General features: G+C 34.6%; 1 protein-coding gene and 3 long non-coding RNA genes across 5 annotated transcripts in view; 3 read left to right on the top strand and 1 right to left on the bottom strand.

The window, feature by feature from the left end:
* Positions 1-366: 366 nt before the first annotated feature.
* LOC26527555 lies at positions 367-2,421 on the top strand. Its single transcript, XR_001449401.2, has 4 exons — positions 367-381; positions 1,645-1,864; positions 1,946-2,096; positions 2,155-2,421. It is a non-coding gene; the product is annotated as an uncharacterized LOC26527555 (long non-coding RNA).
* Positions 2,422-2,794: 373 nt separating this feature from the next.
* LOC26528629 lies at positions 2,795-3,588 on the bottom strand. The gene is made up of 3 exons (XR_001449400.3): positions 3,480-3,588; positions 3,197-3,333; positions 2,795-3,129 (listed from the first exon to the last, which is right to left on the bottom strand). It is a non-coding gene; the product is annotated as an uncharacterized LOC26528629 (long non-coding RNA).
* Positions 3,589-4,358: 770 nt separating this feature from the next.
* On the top strand, positions 4,359-5,071 carry LOC116803941. 2 transcript variants are annotated; one of them, XR_004363973.2, is made up of 3 exons: positions 4,359-4,468; positions 4,545-4,704; positions 4,766-5,071. It is a non-coding gene; the product is annotated as an uncharacterized LOC116803941 (long non-coding RNA). The 2 variants fall into 2 exon arrangements; XR_004363972.2 differs by having other exon boundaries at positions 4,361-4,468; positions 4,769-5,071.
* Positions 5,072-5,816: 745 nt separating this feature from the next.
* Positions 5,817-18,557, top strand: part of LOC6576546 (protein FAM102B) — a 64,388-nt gene continuing 51,647 nt past the window's right edge. The window contains exons 1-2 of the mRNA XM_044008625.1: positions 5,817-6,103; positions 6,762-6,842. The gene's annotated coding sequence lies outside the window, so the exon portion shown is untranslated. The remainder of the gene's footprint in view (positions 6,104-6,761; positions 6,843-18,557) is intronic.

The raw sequence follows: 18,557 nt of genomic DNA, 5'->3' as shown, positions 1-18,557 counted from the left end.
AAGCTCAACTTCTCATATCAAAAAGTCCATAGGCTAGGCGATGCGAACAAAGTTTTGATAACAAATTTATGGCGACCACAAAACCTACAGCAATGTCAGGGGCATATACGTATCTATAATTTTGGGTCTGATAACAGCAGAATACTAAATCCGGCCCAAGCCGAACTCTAGTCTTCGCGTGATAAGGCATTGCCGAATTTGAGATTTTAAGTGTTCATTATGTACCAAACGCCCAGAGTGAATTCAGTCTTCAAAGAATTTCGATCGCGTCTGGTTTATGAGATTCAACTTTAAGTATTCCAAATGTGTATGTTTCGACAGCTAATGCTAATCCTGCTGATATTCCTGCCAGGGATATTGAGTAAGACAACAGAGAACTCGGTATGTTTCTGTGATGTCAAGAATGTGCTTTGCATGTGAAATATAATTTTGCATTTAATTCACATATTTAAGCAGTCCATTGCCTCCAAGCAATTGGACGAGCAATGCAGCAGCTATTGCAGTGGGATAGTAAAGCCCTCGTCCCAAAAAACATCGTCGGTGCGATTTAAAAAACAAAAGTTGCTGGAATTAAATAATAAAATATTGAGCCTTGAAGCGACTATCAAATTGCAACAACAACTAGTTGCAAGAAAGTGAATTACAATTATTAAAATCACATGAAAAATATTGCTTGACCAAAGATGAGTTAGTGGCCTACCATAAGGCTCTTGTTGAACAGATTAAAGAGGCACTAACTCTCAAAGATAGCAATGACTACAAATGGAATACAGACATTAGGCAGACTCCATAAAGTATATATATTCTTGATCAGGGCGACGATCTGAGTCGATTTAGCTCTGTCCGTCTGTCCGTCCGTCTGTCCGGATGTCCGATTGCTTGAACGCGTCGATCTCAGAAGATATAAGAGTTAGAGACTTGAAATTTTTTTCTTAGGTCCGTGTGTCCGTTATTTTGTGATCGATAAAAATCATTATCGAAAACCAATAATAATATCTGTTACATCTTTAAAGCTAGAGTCGCCAAATTTTAAATGTAGATTCATATATACTTTATAGAATTTCGATTTTTGTCAAAATTCACCCTCACCTCCATATTTACCCCCTCACCCACACAATTGTAAAAGGCGTATTTCAAATACTAAAGACTTTTGCTTTACCAAATTCCTGAATATTTATGTTACATTCATAATCTAAAAGTTTCATGAAGATCATCGACAAGAATAATTATTTAAATATCAGTTGCGCGAAGGGTTCAGGGGATCTCGTAGTCAGGCAGTCTCGACTAGAGCATTCTTAATTGTTTTTGTTATATTTGTTATATTTTCAGCTGAAAATATAGGCAATATTTAAAAAACCTTTTACAATTCATAATAAATTGATAAATAGAGTTATTTTCTCTATTGGACTCTGTTTAGTTCTTGTTGAAATACAATGAAATTGCATTCAGCACCATTTCAGCAAATGCTTATACTCATTTACGAATATGATATGAGCATATTGGTTTTCTGCAATGTCCATTTTGTTGTTGGCCGTATGGATACAAGCCATTTCGCTGATATTCAAGCTACAGACTTAGTATTTGGAACATATATTAGAATTATAATGTTTAATATTCTTTATAATTTTGTTCATGATTTTGCAGGGTATCTGAGTGGATGAGTAGTGTTAAGCTAACAAGAAATCACCCCAAATATTTCAAATCAGCATCGAAATAAAATAGTTTTCAATAGCAGCAACCAAAGTAGGCCCTAAAAGTTGAGCCCCCAGCCAGCAGTTCCAATATTGCTCATTCAATTTTTCGGACTAGTCCAGTAAACATCTGAGTCTATTTGTTTGTACCCATTGTAAAATTTTAGAAAATCGTAAGTAAAACAAAATTTCACCAGGAATATTCCAAAGGAATAAAAAGACATATTTTTTTAAATAATTTTTCTCAATCACAGGTTATAGTCCGTATCGTAACTGCAAATATCTATTACGACTGCAAAGGTTTTCGAAAGTTTTGAGTCGGAACTGAAGTCTTTTGAAACCCGAACTGCAGTCGTAATTTGCAAACCAATTAGTGCCTATTTCTGTGAGGAGGTTCTACTAAACGTAAGTAATTAGGAAACACTTGAAATCGGAGTCTCATTGCATCTGTCACCATGTGTAGATATTATAAAAATGTGTTGCGGACCTTGCGGAGGCTGCTGTGGACCCTGCGGTCCTTGTTGCGGACCTTGTGGTGGCTGCTGCGGTCCCTGCGGACCTTGCTGTGGGCCCTGTGGACCTTGCTGTGGTCCATGCTTCTCCTGCTGTGGCCCCTGTGGCGGCTGCTGCGGTGGCTGCGGTCCGTGCTGCTAAAAGGGAATCATCTTCAGAACGAAATCTAGGTGCTCATCATATATGTGTATAAATAAATAGCTAAATTCAATTGTGATTTGAATGTTTTAGTAGGAGCGGTAAGGGTGTGAAGAGACTCGGATTGGATTTTTTAATTGAAGATTTGCTGTGAAGATCTCCAAAGTGTTATTGCAATTTTTAAATTTGCAATTCTAGGAACTGAATCCTTGCAAGGTATTTTAAAAATTTAAACGACAAAACAAAATTATTTAATGAATTTTCAGTCAACCAAATTTTCAAGAGGCATACTGTTTAAAGGTTTATAAGCATAAATATAAAGGCGAATTAGAAGAGCCTTGTTGGTTAAGCAACGTGCCAATATACTGTTTAGTTTGTGAGCGAGTATAAAAACTATTTATAAAAAGACCTTGATCTATATTTAATACGAAATTAAATAAATATACCAGCTGTAAATTGAGGTACTCTTGATTTTTTGCCCCATTATAACTTTTTATTTTAATCAATTGTTAGTTGAATTTAAATTATGTACAAACAAAAAAAAAAAACATGAAAATGGTTTTATCACTTTTGCTGTGCGGTGCCTGGATTTCGTTCTGAAGACGCATTCTAACAACAAGGACCACACGGTCCACAGCAGGGCCCGCAGCCACCGCAGCAGGGTCCACAAGCGCCACAACATGGACCCGATCCGCAGCAAGGACCACAGCCGCCACAGCAGAGACGCGGTGGGTAGCAACAGGGAGAAGCGCCGCCACCACAGCAAGGGTAGAGTTTGCGGCACATACTGCAAGTGTCAATGGGGTGGGTAGGGGGATGTATGTTAAGATCTATGTATATTCTAAGTTACTCACTTGTCAGAAAGACTCTTCACGGAAATAGGAAGTAGTTGGGAGCTTAGTGATCCTCGATAAAACAAAATTTTAAGCGAGCTAATCTGTTGTTGTCCGATCCAAAGTTGGTGTTATTTTCTCACAGAAACAACTGAGACCTATGAATATTTATTATTATTATTATTTTAATATTTATTATTTTTTTATTTATTTAAGCATAAATTATAATATATATATATATATATATATATATATATATATATATATATATTTTTTTTTTTTTTTTTTTTTTTTTTTAACTTACATTCCCAAAAAACCTTACACAATTTTACAAAAGCAATGTCTTTCAACAGGACAAGGCTCTAAAATGGAATGAAGCCTATTTCTAGATGGACGAGCACAATTGGAATTCAAACTGCCAGAGCCTACTAAGTTCTATATAGATTTGTATAGTATAATCGTATTTTACTGTATTTATATCATCTGACTGGGAGGCAGCCTTGAAATGAGGAGGGATAGTAGAGCAGACCCCTAGCATAAGATATTTGGTTTGGTATTGAAAATATAAAACCAAGTCAAATTCTACCATATGCAGATTTTTGCAGCTCTAACTCTGAAGATAAAAGAAATATAATTTTATAGCCCAACATGGGTAAGGTTTGTAAAGGATAACATTAAAGCAAGAACAGTAATACATTGTTTTTACGAGCTCGATTTGCGCCTGGCAATTCCAAGTCTCATGCTCTTATAGCCTCTTAGATCGACGCGTTCATGCATATGGACGTACGGACCGGCGAACATGGCTATATCGATAGGTCGATAACTGAGACTCATGACCTGTCTGGTTATATACATATACACTTTATGGGATCTGGCACGACTTATGTATTTTTGATCGGGGCGACAAGCTAAGTCGAGCTAAGTCGAGTCCTATATGGCTATAGCCTATATGGCTATAGATTTGAGATAATCCATCTATGCTCGTACTTTGCGCAGTACGAGTTTATTATTTATTTCGATAACTCATCCTATACCTTTTTATCGATAATCACCCATACTGGTATTTCCTTTTCAAATCTTAACTTGAACTAGGTCTAGGTCTAGCTCTCTATTTATGAACACCTTTATTAATAGAATGAGCAAATATAAACATCAAAACAGGCTTTTCAAATCCACTCTTCTCGATTTGGCTCGGGTTATAAGCATCAACTCAACAAATACTCATTCAAACTTTTCGGCTTGTCCCGTATACTTCTATATATTTTATGTGTGCTTACTTATTTTTTGGGAAATGTAAGTAAAATTATAAAGAAAAAAAAAAAAAAAATGTGTTAAACAAAAAAAAAAAAATATTTCCATTGATTCTCAGGTTAAAGTCCTTCCTGTAACAATTATATTTAAATATATCGAGTGTGCTGGCTTTTGGATGTTTTCGACCATATCAAAATTTTCTGGAAGCTACACTGAGATTATAATTGTATATATATTTATTATAGTACCTTTTTCTGTGAAGAACCTAAAAGAATAATGTAAGTTCAGTCTGTTAAATACTTTAGGAAATATATTTAATCGTTTGTCCACCTAATCCAGCAGCACCTAGCAAAATGTGTTGCGGACCTTGCTACTCCTGTTGTGGACCTTGCGGTGGCTGCTGCGGACCCTGCGGTGGCTGCTGTGGACCTTGTGGCGGATGTTGCTATCGCTATTCCTGCTGTGGACCCTGTTTTGGACGCTGTTGTGGCGGCTGTGGACCCTGTTGCTAGCGACACCAAGGCTTCAGAAGGAAATCTAGGTACTATTAAACCATAAGTGCACTATAGAAATGTCACCATAACATATACTTATATGTCGAAATTTGTATGTTTGATTAAATACATGAGAAAGTAAAACCAAAAATTGTGTAAAGAGGATAGAGCCTTAACCAAAGGTAATTGCAGTTCGAGGGGCAGTGTAGATTTTGACCAAAAATTGTGTAAAGAGGATAGAGCCATAAAGTATGGGTACTCACAATCTAGAGATCCCTCTTCACGTACATATGATCTTCATGTACACAAATATGTATAAATTTATTTACGCATACGAAAAAATTTTAAGCAAAGCGCCCCCTTTAATTCATGGTATATTGGTTGTTGTCTTAGCTTGCGCGGCACACTTCAAACATTTTACGGTAGGTGGCGATGAAAATTCAAATTGGAAGCACTCGACAAAGTATGCACTCACTTTGTTTCTTTTTAGTACTAATAGATTTTAATTTACAAAATTTAGGCATCGCAACTTGTCCATTTCCATATATGCGCAAAAACGCACCTAAAAAATTTTCATAGAATTATGTGCAAACAGTGCCATTTGAGTATTGACAGATCGTTAACATAAAATTTGAAATACAAGTTTAACGATATAATGTTACAAGTAAATTTAAGTCGAGTAAGCATCACGAATAGGTGAAAATGGTATTTGCATATTAAAATGTTTAAATAGTGTACTGAAAGTCTCCTCACAATCTCTTTTTCATCAAATGCGCTCGCTGATAACATAAAGTTAAATTTAACAGAGTCGTCTTTTGGGAACTTAGAACAGCGTCTTTTGAGTTTAACAGAGTGTCATTCTATGACTGATGGAATTAACATAATATGTTAACATTAACAATCTTACAAGCGGACGGTGAGGTCGCGTTTTGGGTGCGTTTCAATTTGCATAATATTAATGTGTATTGTGCTTAAAAGTTTATAATTATAACCGTAAATGCGCTAAAGTAAGAAAAGAACGGTAATTGTATTTGCTATAATTCAATTACCCCTTAATCGCGCGTTGTTTGCTTTATTTTGCGTTTCGCTCGTGGGTGGCAATTTTTGTGTCTTTAAAATGGTATTTTGTCGTTGCTGCTGTTGAAAAAAAAACATAATGAAACGCGTTTTATGCACTAACCTGGTAAAACAAATTTAAAATGTATAAATTTAAGCAATACGACGCGACAACAAAACCAACTGCGCTCTGAGGAAGAAGAAGCAGCAGGCAGGCAGAAGCAGCATCGTGTGTACATGTATTTGTGCCTGAGTGTGTACGTGTGTGTGTGTGTTAGTGCCTTTTATGCATGCTCGCTTGTTGTGTGCGTGTGTTTGTGCGATGCGTCTTTTCACCACAAAAATGTTAATAAAAGTGCTGAAATTTTAAAGAGAAAATGCTCACAATAAAATGTTTGCTAAATATGAGCTATAAGAAATAAGTGTTTAAAAAAAATAAGTTTGTACTAAATTTGGAGCGTCCATTATTATTTAGAAAACAATGAAATGCTAAAGCAACAACACTAACAGCAACTACAATAACAGTGCTAAATACGACGCCCTGTCGCTATTTGTCTCTGTGTTGGTGAGAGCGACGGCGCCGTCAATTTTCGATTTCTGTCTTGTTTTTTTTTTTTTGGGCGCTCATTGAGAGAAAAATTTGTCACTGCCGCCGTCGCTACTTCTGCTGTAACTGTTGTTATTGTTTGTGCTTCTCATCTCATTGCGCTTAACATATATAAAAGTTTCGTTAGATAGTATTCGCGCGCGTGTTTTAATATATAACAAAAATTCTCTGCCAACAGCTGCTCGTGACGTCGACAACAGAATCCACAATATAAATAAATTGCGAAAAGGAAAAGTTTGCAATTTAAGCATTTTGCGAGGTATGTTTCATACGTTTTCCTATTTCTACTATCTAAGTATGTGCGCAAATTTTCATTGTCTCGTTGTCATCGATAATCGATAAGTTTTGCATATTACATTTATGCCAAACTAGCTTAACAGCTGCTGCAAACAGCTGTTCCAGATTTTCATCTGCAGGTGTGTGAGAAAATGTAAGACTTTTTTTTTACTATTTTAATGGATTGATTGTTGAACTTGCTTGGCCAACAGCTGATTTGTTAATTGTTTAAAGGTAACAAGTGTTGATGTATTTATGTGGCTATTGAAATACAAAAATTTTAATATTATAACAAGAATGCATATCTTGGGATTAGAATTTCAATTTTTTCTTAGAGTTGATCTTAGAATTCAATATTTCACTGTACAATGCTTAGTAATAGATAGGGGATTTCTCTCGTCAATTATGTATACAGGGTATGGACATAAATAAGATTTAATAGGTACATAAGCTAGTTGGGCATTATTTTAATCAATATTTTGCAATTAGATCTAAAGGGTATCAGATATGCATAGGATTTAGAAGACGCTTCGTTGATGTTCAACTATTCATTTCAGTCTTTCCAAAAGAGCTCTGTGTAAATGTATCTGAATGTGTATCTACATATGTAAATATATCAGTATTCATGTAAATGTAACTGAGCATATCTTAAAATGTTTTTACATATGTAATTGTATCTCTATCTGTATTCATGTCAGCACATATAAATGTGTCTGAACATGCATATATCTAAAATTGTATCTGAAACTCTTTGTGCATATGTAACATGTATTTGTATTTGTAGATGTATCCGCAGATACAATACTGCATCTGTATTTGTTAGATACCAACAAGTATCTGAATGGAAATCTGAAAATCTATCTATTCTTTTCTGCGCAATTCAAGTTCCAAGTATTCCGTAAAATTCGCTGTCAGCAGCTTTCAGCAGTCGATCTTTTATTTATGAATCTCACGCAAAAATCGAAGAGAATTTCCGACTATAGAATTATAACATAAACAGATGCATATATATTATTATTTATATAGCTATAGATACAATACAATCTATTCAGAGGTAGCGAAATTTGTTTCAGCTTTTGCTTTCTATTTCGTTGTTGCTGAAAATAACAAAATTAAAACTGAAAGGAAAAATTTGCAATTTGCTTTCGATCTGTTTTTGCTTCGTCTAAACATCTATATAAACAAAACAAATTTTGAAGTGCGAGCTATTTGCGTGGGCTACTGTGATTTGTATAAATAATTTCGGTTTTATGATAATTGCTCGGATCGGATAGACCGAACGAAAGGCTTTTAAATTCGAGAGCCATAACAAGCTATAAGACGTAAGCTAAAGATATATTTTATGCAGAAAATGTAGAAAAATTGAAATGCAGAATGTTCATTCCATTTATTTAATTCATTTATTTTTATTTTCAATCATATGATAAAATAATAATATTAAGTAGTTTTCGCTGCAGGGCATTTACAATTCTGGCATTATTGCTTTACTCGCTCTCATCTTTTATTATAATATTTTTTTTTTCTTTTTGCTTCCCTGAAATCTTGTTGAACTCGTTTTGCAAGTTCAGTGTACCCTATTCTACTCCCTTTCTATCGCTCTCTCCGCCTTTATTACTCCCGCTTCGTAATTCTTGTTCTCAACTACTTTTTATTTTGTGTACATTTTGTGGCACTTAGAATTCGGCCTAGGTAAATCTCAGCCCTCAGCCCCGTTCAACCCTAGACAGCATAGAGCTTTCATAGCTGTATCTGTTGCTAGTTACATGAATGTATTTGCATTTGTATCTGTAAATGTATCTGTGACTGCAATTAGGCAATTAAATTGCGCAAGCTGCCGGCCAGGCCCACAAATTGATCTCTTCCGGCAAGCGAACGAAAGCTCTACGTAACGGTGCAAAGGTAAAAATCTAACACACAAAGGCCAAACAATTTAGCAGGTGTTCAAAACGAACTTTGCCTCTTTTTCACATTCCGTCAGGATCTAAATGTGCATTTAACTCATTACATATATATATATGTATATGTATATATAATGTACATATATGTATATAATATAAAATATAAAATTTTCGCGCATTTAAACTCAATCGCTGATTTGATTTGATTGCCGCCCACACTTGGCGACAGTTTTAAATTGAAAAATATATTAAGTTAGACTTATACGTATACATACATATTTATATATATATATATATGTATCGGGTATCTCATTAAATTGAATGCTCATTTCCAGCTCAGCTGCGCAGCCTGCGGTCACATTTCGACTTTTGGGGCGGTTCTCTCGTTTTTTGATTATTTGTGATATTTTTCTCAGACCTTTTTCGTTTTATGAGAGGATAAACTGTATAGCAGACTAGACATAATATATATATTAGGCTGAAAATATAGCTGTGTGTGGACATGTACATTATGTACGTACGTTTGACACACGCTAAGAACTAGTTTGACAGCAAAAGGGAGCAAGAACTTAACTATTTGTAAGAAATACATCTCGTTTTTTTTTTTTTTTTTTTTTTTTTTTATAAATTAATATACCTGAATAAAAATTGTAATGTTTAATGTTTTAATTGCATTAAAAAAATTTTTTTTATTTTCTAAAATAAACCATTATATTTATTATATAGTTTATTACCTGAATAAAAATTGTATTGTTTAGTGTTTGAAATTGCTTTGAAAGAAGATTGTCAAATATTTAAAAAAAAAAATAAAAAAATATATATATATATTATATTACAATTATTATAAATAATAAATATTTAATTGCTGGTTATTTATTAATAATGTCATGTTTTCAATATTTCATTGTTATTTGTATCTCAACAATTATATTATTTATTTTTGTAAAATATTTGTTGAATTTACAAAGCGTTAAAAACGCTATTTTTCACTTATCGCTCTACCTTATTTACCTCTTCGTTGAAAATCTAAAATTCCAATTAGTTTTTTCTTTGTCTAGTTAGGTTTCTGGGTGCTCGCGCACCCCGAAAAGTATGAGAAAAAACTGGTTTACCTTTGGCTTTGCTCTATTTAAGTTGAGGGTTTTTCAAACCCATTTATTAGCTTTGTTAATTCTGCCGTATATTTTTTATTTATTTATACATATTTTTATTGCCAACTTTAGCTAATTTGCATGCGAAACAGATTTGTTGTTAGACAAAAAAGATTTACCAACCAACTTTAATTTGTTGGTTTTAGTTTGGTTTTTTATTACTCAAGGTCGTCTTAGAGACGCATGGCTTATCAGCTAGAAGGCGAGTCTTATCGCAATAGGTACGCCCCTATCTACATACATACATTATATTTAGCAAGGAAATATATTTGTAATTGTTCTGCTTCTTTTTTTTTTCTTTTTTTTTCCTACATTTATTTGACGAGCAAACAAATTTTGGTCTTATCGAACGTGTGCGGTCTTATCTTCTGTCCTTATCAAGGAAGTGCAATAAATTTAATGATCTAATTGCGTTTAGGGGCAATTTTTATTGCATTTATTCGATTTCAAGTTCTATGTTATCTCTTGGCATAATATTGTGAAAAAGTCTTAAAAGCGATTCTTGGAAATAATAATATGCATAAATCTTTTTTCGTTTAGCGAAAAGTTTTTAGATAAGGTATTTTTAGCTTGGAGCTTCGAATATTAAAGGGGATATTTATATGTCTTTCAAGAGAACAATTTGTTTATATGATAAGACTTTAAGATTACAGCTCATAAATCAAAAATAGACAACTTAAGATTTCAATATTAAGTCAATAAATTGATAAGAGAGCTCTTAAAAAAAAAAAAAAAAAAAAAAAAAAAAATAAAAGAAGGAAATGATATCATATATTATTGGGCGGATCTTAATATAAATCTGCTTGAGTACATTTTATATGATGATAATGAATAAGAAAAAGAATTGTTCTTGTTCTCTTAATATAACGACATATCATTATAAGACAGTTATAAAAGGGTATATATGAATGTATGTATGTATATCAGAAGGGAGAGAAACTCCCTCAAGCATGTACGCACGCACACACACACATACACATGAATGCACACATATACAACCAAGCCAAAGAATTCGCTTTACGATTTTTTTTATCAGCAAGAAGCTAAAAATAAATAACAGCAACAACAACAAAGTTGTCAGCAAACGAAAAAAAACTGAATGAAAAGCTGACAACGTAAATGAAATGGGCGCAACGTAAGAGAAAGGAACAGAGCGAGAGCGCGAGAGAGAGGGACACATAGCGAAGGCGGCTGTCATGTCAAACGACGCGATGGGCTGGAGAGAGAGAGAGAGAGTCCGCGGAACACAGTGTGTAGAGAGTGAAGTGCGGAGAGTGTTTGGGTGCCCACGCCTTGTAGAGCTGTGCAAACGCTTTCAACTGAGCGCCGTGTCACTTCCCTTCCCCTCAAAAGTTCAGCGCCCCTGAGCGGGGAGTGGGCGGCGGTTGCATGATGTAAATTTGAAGGCGCATTACGGAAAACAAAATTTTTTGTTTTTTTTTTTTTTTTTTTTTTGAAAAGCAAGTTGACCCACAAAGTAGGCGCAATTGATTTTTCTAGCTCTTAGCCCTCAGCCCACACACATGTGACGCGTGCCTCGCGTAGAAGAGGAAGAGCCTCGGATTGCACCTGTCCAGCTGGGGCGGGAGGTGACAAGCGAAGCATAACCCCCACCTCGGCCTCCGCCCTGGCGCAGTCACCAATTCAGTATGGAAAGCGAGACATGACTCTGGTTCCGAGAAAATTACAGTGGACGCGTGTATGGCACGCGACCAAAACAAACTAATTTGTGTGTTTCTATACCCTGTAATTGAGTGGTATATGTTTAAAGGTTACTTGCAAGATGGAACATTAGTAGATCATTTTAGCAGACAGATCCATTGCTAAGTAAAGCTCAAATTTATTATAAAATAGTACTTTTATGTAGTAAATTGACGCAATTTTGCTTAAGCTCTTTGCATATCGATAAAAATCCGTTATCAACCTTTTACATGATCTAGTAAGTAAATTCAGAAGTTTGTGAGCGGTAAATTTTCTTTACTTGATATGTATTTTAATTATACTTACTTTAAATGTTATATATATTTTATGACTAGTTGAAGTAGAGTAACCAAATTTACAGAAGGTTTTACATACATAAATATATATTGTTTTGAGATATAACAAACGCGATATTTAATAGTCAATTATAGGGTATCCATCTCTTCTTCCAGTCTCTTCTTTGAAAAAAATCACTTATTTTGAGCATTGAAAAGTAGCTGTAAAATCAATAAGTTCCACTACCTTCACCTCCTGCTCCTCATCCAGCTCGTCAATTGCTATCAGGCAGGTGTAACGCCAGCAATGACTTGTCCCAACCAAAAGAAACCCCCTAGCTGAAAATGTAACGCTCATGCGGAAGTCGGAAACGATTTTCACATACCAAAGATGATGTAAACTGGGCCCAAGTGTATCTCTGTGTGTGTGTGTGGAGTGCGTAAGTGTGTGAGTTAATGATGATGATGATGTTTACTGGATACAAGCAAAATATGTGTGGAAATTTAGATTGCTGGGAAGTGGACAGTTGAAATGAGAAAAAGATTAGCTACTTATAGTTACAGCCTTCCCTATTACGTACTTTAAGCTATGGACTTTCCTAGGCAACATGCTGGGCTATGAAAGTCTACCTATGTAATAACCATGAGAAAGGGCTTATAACGGTTAAATTTAATCAGTTTTTAATAAACCAACTATGTTTAGTGAAAATGAAGAGATAAACTGCATTTAATGTAAATACTGTGACTGCTACTGTAACAGATTCCATCCCATTCACTCTTATAAAAATGCGGACTGCTACTGTTACAGTTTCCATCAGATTCCCTCCTACAAGCAAGCGCAACAGCGCGCTGTTAACAACATTTGCATAACATTGAAACGAGCTGTCTGTGTGCAGAGGTCAGGGCGCTGCTCTTGCTGTTGCTGCTGCTGCTGTCATGTTGCTGTTGTAAATAGTTCTATTCATGCTACATACATATTTACATACACACGCTGGCGACATTGCGACGTCATTTAGGAAACGTCACTGGGTCGCAGACTTTGTAGAAATGTATGCATAGACATATTCTATGTATGTGTGTATGGGCTTGCCGTTAATGAGGCGATGCTTGAAATAACAAAAACAACAACAACCATATGAATGGCGAATTACAATGGCAAAGCAGCCGTTCTCTATTGGCCTCTCTTTGCTCGCTCTCTGTCTGCCTTGTGGTGTAGAAGAATTTTGCCGTTTTAAATGTGAGAGAATATTCGTTTGTCTTCTATTTCTCTGTTGTTGGGGGCACTCGTAAACAAGTTCCGCCTGCCGTTGACTTTGTTGGTGCGCTTTTGTTGAGGTCGTTGTTGTTGTTTTGTCTTTTTTTTATGTCGAATGCTTAGCGGTTCTTTTTTATATTCCCCTTTACGCTGCTGCAGCTGTAGTAGCAGCTGTTGCCAGTTTTGGAGGTTATTCTTCTATTGCCCAATAATTATTTCTTCAAGCGTTAAAGAATCAACACCACAAGAAAAATTATTGCGCTAGTGAAATACGCAATTACGCAAATGTTTCCTGTTTTCCTAGCATATAAATTTGAAACTTTACAAGCACAAATCAGAATACAAGCACAAATCAGAAGATTTGCAAAAAAAAATCATTTGATTTGATAATGGCAAATGAATGCAAAATATAAAGAAATATCAAGTCGGCCACTTGGCAAACTTTTTGTTTTTTTTTTTTTTTTTTTTTTTTTGTTACTTAAAATTACTGAACCGGTCAACAAACCGCAGAAAAAATTTAAAAACTAAATAAGCTGTCGAAAATTGTGTTGAATTTCAAGATAATTTGCATAATTTTCTTGTGCGCAGTAAATTAAGTGACTTATTAACGAATAAAAACAAAAAACAGAAAATTAAAAAATAAATACAATTTTGTATATTGTTGAAATAAAATTTTGCAATTTAATTTTGTATTTTCAAGCTTTTGATTGGAAATAATTTAATTATGATATTCATATTATATATATATATATATATACACTCATGATGAAAATAATAGGTACACCCCTTAAAATTAAACTTTTTTGAGTTTAGTTTAGCAAAACATTTTTTCTACTGCCCTTAACATGAAAATTTAAATGCACATTTCTGAATTAGGTATATATTAATAAAAATAAGTAAATTTGGAAAAAAAATATTATTTTTTCAAAAGTTACAAACAAATAAACAAAAATGGAGCTTTTTGTGCTTGACAAAAATAATAGGTACACTTTACTTTCGTAAGATGTATTTAATTTTTTGATTTTCAAATCATTCAAAATCTTTTGCTATTCTATTTTTGGATCAATATCCTGTATATCCTCTTTTATTTTCATACAAATTTTTTATCTGATTGGTCATACTCCTAATTAAAGCTTGGCAGGTCCCATTCGTAATCTTCCTCCAGGTTTCTTGGACACAGTCCATAATTTGGCGTTTAATTTCACACTTTTTCTTTACCATCTGCTTTATCAATGCACTACACACGTTTTCGGTTGGATTCAGATCAGGAGAATGACTGGGCCAAGCGAGAGTGTCCACCTTACTAACCTCGAGCCAAGCTTATTCTATTGTAGACGAGTGTCTCGGGCCGTTATCTTGTTGTCAAACCTAGCGCAGAGGCATGTTATCCTCAGCATATGGTAACATTATATTTTCGAAAATATCCCTGTAGTCTGCTACTCTCATAACGTCAGATATTAGGAAAATCAGACGATACAGAAGCAGCCCCACACCATAATGTTTCCACCGACATGCTTCACTATTTTTTTTTGTGTAGCGAGGATCGAATTCTTTACCTGTAAAGAGTCTTACATGCCTGGAATAGTCATTTCTATAATGGCAAATTTTGGTTTCGTCGTTAAATAGGATAATACGCCACTTTTTTTTACTTTCAGATCCTTCCCAGGTGATGTGGTCTTTAGCAAAATTTTGCATCATCATAAAATTTTTGGTGCGCATCAATTTCAACCATTTTTTCGATACGACCTGATAGTTTAGCCATATGTAGTCATCTCCTAATTAAAGAAGCATTAATAATATTATCTATTACGGAAGCAATGACCTTTGAAGATTTGAAAGGGTCGGAAAAGTTGCAATCCTTATAATGCGTCGGTCCAGTTCTAGTGTGGTTTTCGATGGACTTCCACGTGTTCCCTTTTTATTGTGCATCTTTAAAGCATTTTGCACAACGTTAAGAGATCTGTTCATCAGTTTCGCAATTTCACGCAAAGATTTGCCATTCCTTCGAAGGTTTTTAGCAATTCTGCGTTCCTGACTCGAACAATTAATATTTCGACCCATCTACATATGATATTGATAATTTTTTTTTACATCAAACATCTGTAGGAAGGTTACTTACTATTTTACAACAATAAAAGAAATCATTCTTATTCTAAACTTTTTTTTTCGGGCTTTAGTAATGGAGTGTACCTATTATTTTCAGCAGGCCCATTTCAGTTTATTGTGACTACTATGAATTTAGGGGGAAATATAATTTTTTTTTTTGGCATGCAACATATTGCCAGATTGCTCTCTTAAAGTTACCATCCATTTTTTTTTCAGAAATATCAAAAATTAATTAGTTATGACAGAATCTTCAAAAATTTTTGGGTGTACTTATTATTTTCATCATGAGTGTATATATGGGTTTCTTCAAGTGTAAGAAACCCAAATTTTTCGCTGTATACATTTTCAACTGTTGCTGTTAAGTCAGCAAGGACGGGAGGCGGTTGCTGAAGCTTGCAGTTGAGTGTCATTTGATATTGCATGCACTTTATACGCTTTCGTGTTGTGTTGCCTCTTCTCCTTCTCCTGATGCTTTTTCAAGTGGTTTGTGCAGGGTTGCTGAGCAAGCGAGCGACAGCCGACAGGGGGCGTGACAACAGCAAGTGCAGCACAGCAGAGTTTGTGCAAAGATGAGAGTTCATACATTGGTATGAATGCGTGTGTGTGTGTGCGTGAGAGAGGGTCTGTGGGCACAATTGTACGATGGGGTTGCTCATGAAGTCAGTTAGATTATATACCTTATGATGAAGTAAACTATCGGTTCTTTATGGAAGCAACTATTAAAAATACAAAATTGTTACATTAATTAATCGCGTTACTTTTGTTCTTTAGTCGTCGAGCTATTCAAAATCTAATGATCGGCTGTCAGGTGTGCTATTAAAAAGCTAATTCATTAGCTTTAGTCAAGCTAATTAAAATTTTAATTAATTTCGTGAATTATGTTAATTGGTTTGTAGCTTGCACCAATGATTCATAAGCAACAATTTTAATAAATATTTATAAGCTTTATATAAATACATAAATATGTTGAATTTGACCATACTTAAAAGCTGAAATTAAAAAGGTATACATATTTTCAATAATATTTTGATATCGATAAACAATTAAAAATGTGATCGATAAAACTTACGGGAACGTTCGCTATATATGTACATATGTATATATGAAATATGAAATAAAATTGCCTTTAGAAATTATATTGACATATAAAAAACATGATTTTTAAAGAAAGGAGCACCCCTCGTGTTGGTGCTTATTTGCAACTCAAGGACGTTGAGCTACATCTTCCACACAAGTATACATGCATAAAGTGCATACAGTATGTTGTAAAAGTAGGTGTACAACGTAAATTTTCGGAGTATTTGTTTGGTTTGCTTGAGTAACTGTTTTGTTGGCTGTGTGTGTGTGTGTGAAAGGGGAACTGCCTCGCTTCGCTCCGAGTCTTTTAATTAAGTTCTGCCATTGTGAGTGGGGCATTTGGATATCACTCGGCCGTGCCGGCAAGTTGTTAGCCATGCTTAAGGGCTTAAGTAGCTGTTGAATCGCAAATCAGCGCTGAAAATAATGAGTTGTCCATTTTATTTGCATAGTGCACGACTTCTATCGAAGAACTATAAAATAAATGCTACTTATAATTCACCTAAATGGTATATTTTAAATGTAATAACTATATATTATTTTTAATGTAATAAAAATATAATCTTTAGAAGCGACTCTGAATTTTTAATTTTCCATATTTCTTAAGATTTTCAGATGGTAATTTTCATTGAATTCAAATGGGGAATTTTATGACTCGGCAAGTTTCCCCTAAAGTAGAAATACAGCATTTTTGCTCGTTGTAGGCAACTCTATGAATACCCTTCATCAGTACTGCCATAACTTAATTGTGACCATAATGAATCAACAATCAACTGTGCATAGTCGTCACTTAGCTCTTTTTTTCTACCTCTCTCTCTTGCTCTCTCATATTTTTAAGCTGAAAAACCTGTTGCGATTCTTAAGTGACCAAGCGAAAGATGTCTTCGTAGCTAATTTGCATGCGAAACAGATTTGTTGTTAGACAAAAAAGATTTACCAACCAACTTTAATTTGTTGGTTTTAGTTTGGTTTTTTATTACTCAAGGTCGTCTTAGAGACGCATGGCTTATCAGCTAGAAGGCGAGTCTTATCGCAATAGGTACGCCCCTATCTACATACATACATTATATTTAGCAAGGAAATATATTTGTAATTGTTCTGCTTCTTTTTTTTTTCTTTTTTTTTCCTACATTTATTTGACGAGCAAACAAATTTTGGTCTTATCGAACGTGTGCGGTCTTATCTTCTGTCCTTATCAAGGAAGTGCAATAAATTTAATGATCTAATTGCGTTTAGGGCAATTTTTATTGCATTTATTCGATTTCAAGTTCTATGTTATCTCTTGGCATAATATTGTGAAAAAGTCTTAAAAGCGATTCTTGGAAATAATAATATGCATAAATCTTTTTTCGTTTAGCGAAAAGTTTTTAGATAAGGTATTTTTAGCTTGGAGCTTCGAATATTAAAGGGGATATTTATATGTCTTTCAAGAGAACAATTTGTTTATATGATAAGACTTTAAGATTACAGCTCATAAATCAAAAATAGACAACTTAAGATTTCAATATTAAGTCAATAAATTGATAAGAGAGCTCTTAAAAAAAAAAAAAAAAAAAAAAAAACAATAAAAGAAGGAAATGATATCATATATTATTGGGCGGATCTTAATATAAATCTGCTTGAGTACATTTTATATGATGATAATGAATAAGAAAAAGAATTGTTCTTGTTCTCTTAATATAACGACATATCATTATAAGACAGTTATAAAAGGGTATATATGAATGTATGTATGTATATCAGAAGGGAGAGAAACTCCCTCAAGCATGTACGCACGCACACACACACATACACATGAATGCACACATATACAACCAAGCCAAAGAATTCGCTTTACGATTTTTTTTATCAGCAAGAAGCTAAAAATAAATAACAGCAACAACAACAAAGTTGTCAGCAAACGAAAAAAAACTGAATGAAAAGCTGACAACGTAAATGAAATGGGCGCAACGTAAGAGAAAGGAACAGAGCGAGAGCGCGAGAGAGAGAGGACACATAGCGAAGGCGGCTGTCATGTCAAACGACGCGATGGGCTGGAGAGAGAGAGAGAGAGTCCGCGGAACACAGTGTGTAGAGAGTGAAGTGCGGAGAGTGTTTGGGTGCCCACGCCTTGTAGAGCTGTGCAAACGCTTTCAACTGAGCGCCGTGTCACTTCCCTTCCCCTCAAAAGTTCAGCGCCCCTGAGCGGGGAGTGGGCGGCGGTTGCATGATGTAAATTTGAAGGCGCATTACGGA

Source organism: Drosophila mojavensis, unplaced genomic scaffold (assembly GCF_018153725.1).
Source record: "Drosophila mojavensis isolate 15081-1352.22 unplaced genomic scaffold, ASM1815372v1 contig_36, whole genome shotgun sequence".
Classification (NCBI taxonomy): Eukaryota; Metazoa; Arthropoda; class Insecta; order Diptera; family Drosophilidae; genus Drosophila; species Drosophila mojavensis.
Note: the sequence above shows the minus strand (reverse complement) of the source record. Positions and strands in the feature narration are given on the sequence as shown.